Below are 3,752 nucleotides of genomic sequence, written 5' to 3' on the forward strand. Positions count from 1 at the left end.
AAAAAAAAATGCTGGGGTTATGAGGAGAAGGTGCAACAAAGTGAAGAAATTTTGAAACAAGAGATCCAGTGTGAAAGAATGAGTTAAAATATTCATAAAGATAAAAGCCAATGCTACATTATATACTAACTAAAAGGCTATGCAGTCTTTGAGCAAGTCTCTTGAGTGAGGTATTTGAAGTTCTTTCTAAGAGTGTATTCTTCTACAAGTTGGTGCACAGTCACTTTCTCTAACAAAACGAAAATTCTCCTCTCACATTGTACATATTTGTCCTTGCTGTTTCCAGCAAACCTTTTTCTGCTAAACTAAGAAGGAATAAAAGAATAAAGGAAACAAAAAAAAAGAAATAGGAAAGAGAAATCTTATTTAATCATTTTTCAGAGGTTATTGCCCAATAATTGAGCTTAAAACAAAGCAAGATGCTTTCTCTCTGCCAAGGTCATCATGGGTGGCTGTTGGCTAGATACCAGGCAAAGGGGAAGAAGTGCAGTGCTGGATAAGTGGCTTTCTTCAATCATGGCTGCTTCAGAACAATTTTAAAGGCAATGCTTTACTTGTAGAATGCTTAACAATCTTCAGAGCCAAGGGGATGACAGGTAAGATTACACACTCAAAAAAGAATCCAAGAAAACTATCCTTTCTAGCCCTAGTGATTCCTTAGCTATCAATCTTAGAGACATCTTTACTGTGGAAAGATGATGCTTGAAATAACTAACAGAGAAACCCAGGAACCAGAGACATTAATTGGAGGGATGGATGCATGCCAGTGAGGTAGATTTTGGGTAGAACTGCAGAAGAATCAACTGAATAAATTAAAACTTTCCATGCATCACAGCCCTCATCTCCCATTCAAACATGGTTTAACACTAAATGAAGGGAAATAATAGTCTTTCAATGTTTACAATGTTCCAAGGAATTTTACATATTTTATTTCACTTCAATTTCACAATAAATCTGTCAGATAGTCATGATTATCTTCAACTTCTAGTTCAACAAATTAAGTCTCAGAAAGATTGTAATGTCATGAAACTAGGAGGCAGAGAACCGGATGTGAACACGGGACTTTTAATTTATGAAATACTGCTTTTCTATCTCTGTTATGTTTCCCAGATTTGATAAGAGAGGTACAAAAGCAAAAAGAGACAATGTTACAACTTCAGAGAACTTGATAATGTAGAAAAGAAATACCAACCAAACTACTGTCATCAAGCTGATTGTAACTCATGGTGACCTTGTTTCTGAAGCTGGCCATCATGTTTCTGAAGCTGTAAATGTTTATGGGAGAAACTTGTCCACCTTTCTTCAATGGAATCAGTTGGTAGATTTGAACTGCTGATTTTTCACTTAACAGCACTCTAACAACTGCCTTCATCAGATTGATAAAATGCTTAAAGATACCACAGGCTAAATCGAGGAAAAATATAGATTAAATCCTTAAATGATTAAAAAGGTATACAAGATCAAATTGACAATATAAATGGAAAATTAGAAGCTCAACAAAAACCTCAGAAAACTGACATGCAGATGATTAAAATTAAAAATTCAGCAACATGTAACACATCGGAAGAGTAAAGGAATGGAACATAGAGTTAGTGAAATGGAAGACAAACTTCTCAAAACTCATCTGTGACAAGAAAAATCAGAAAATGGAAAGGAGGAAAATGAAGACAATTTAAGATGTATGTGAGGCATCATCAAGAGGAATGGAAAGAGACAAGTAGGGGAAATTTTTAAAGTAAGGTTCTATGGATTTACTGAAAGAAAACTTTCACCCCAAACATGATGAATGAAGATGAAAAGATATGCTTTCTAGAAACCAAGCATACCCCGAACAGGACAGATCACAAGAGGAAGTAATTAAGACACCTATGCAAACTTTCCAAAATCAAATATAGAGAAGAAATTTTGAAAGCAGCTTGGGGAAAAATGAAATTTAACATCATCATCATCATCTGCATTTTTTTCAGCATGTAGACAAAAAGTCAATTAAATGATCTATATAAAACAATGAAAGAAAGAAATTGGCAATGAAAAATTATGTACCCAGCAAACTTGTCCCTCAAATAATGACAGTGGAATTAGGACATTTGGTGAAAAAATGAAACTGAGGGAAACTATTGAAACTAAACCAAACTAGAATAACTATTAGAGTTCTTTGAATGGAGAATCAACAATGATAAAAAAAAATCTGAAATAAACACATATGACAACTTTATTTAGAAACCAACCCAGACACAGCAATACACAAAGTAAAATAAAGTGATGACTCGGAAAAAAAATAAATAAGGAACTAGAGGTATCAGTCCATAACTGAAGAGAACTACAAAATAAAAAGAAGGAATAAATAGTATATAGCTACAGACCTTGCAAATGGCAAGGTGATTTTAAGGTAAACTGTTTTAGACTGTGGCTAAAATAGTAGCTTAAAGGATAATCTCAAAGAAAAAAGAATAGTTTCTCATAAAAATTACAAAAGGAGGAAAATCATAAATATTTGTTGTTGCTGGTAGGTGCCAAGTTAACTATACATAGCAACTCTATCTTTGAACAAGATATGAACCTTGCTCAATCCTATATCACCCTAATGACCTTCATGCTCAAGGACATTGTTACAGTCACTGTGTCACTGAGGGTCATCCTTTCTTTCTCCGACTACCTTTCCCAGCATAATGTCTTTTTCCAAAAGGCTGGCTCCTTCTGATAACATGCTCCAAAAATGTGAGATGACATTGTACCAACCTTGACTCTAAGAAGCGCGCGCCTAGGTTGTACTTTCTCCAGGACAGATGTTTGTTCTTTGGGCAGCCCATGTAATACTTTCTACAACACTACAATTCAAAGGCATCAAGTCATCTTTAGTCTTCATTATTCATTGTCCAACTAACAGAAGCAGAGAAACCTATTTAAAGTACCAGGATTTGGATCAAGTTCACCTCGGTCTTTAAACAATCCTTGAGAGAGGTCCTTGATAGCAGATTTTCCCAGTACATATTTTCTCATAGGTGTTACCACAGTTGCTGATTGTGGATCCAAGTAAAAAGAAATAATTGGCATCTTTTCTTCATCCTTCACGATGCTGCAATTGGCCTAAAAGTGAGATTTTTGTTTTTTCAATGTGGAGCTATAAATCATATTGAAGGCTTCAGTCTTTGATCTACTGAAGCAAATGATTGAAAAGACCTTTCCAAGAGCCAAGGACACAATTTCTTAATTTGGCAAATATTTGATGAGTACCTACTTTATGAAAATAGTAGCCAGCAAAATGAACTTTGTTTTCTTGACATCTGTTTAAGTGAAACACATTTTTATACATACTATGGTACAGGTACTATGAGAGCAAAATTTATAACCAAATTCAGCCTAGACGGTTATGAAAAAGAACATCTAGACTAAACTATGATAGATGAAAAATTAAACAATGGCTCATTATTTTTCAGAATGAAGATATCTCCTTCATTGCCAATCAGATGTAGGGTGCATAGGAAAAATGGAAAGAATCACCATAAAGTTGGATTACAGAGAAAGGAAACAGCAAATCAGAGCAAAGTAAGGGAAATATTGCAGATTTGTTTTATAAGCCATGCTAAGGAGTTTCTAAAAATATCTAGAATCATTTAGGAAATAGTTTAGGGAGTTAAAGAAAGAGACTAGGTAAATAAAATTACAGATTGGCTTACAGGGATATTTTAGAAATAACTCTTCAACTGGCCTGAGAATGGATGGACTAGAGAAAAAATATTAGAAGCAGACTC

Source organism: Elephantulus edwardii, unplaced genomic scaffold (assembly GCF_000299155.1).
Source record: "Elephantulus edwardii isolate Elephantulus edwardi_28Jun2011 unplaced genomic scaffold, EleEdw1.0 scaffold00186, whole genome shotgun sequence".
Lineage (NCBI taxonomy): Eukaryota > Metazoa > Chordata > Mammalia > Macroscelidea > Macroscelididae > Elephantulus > Elephantulus edwardii.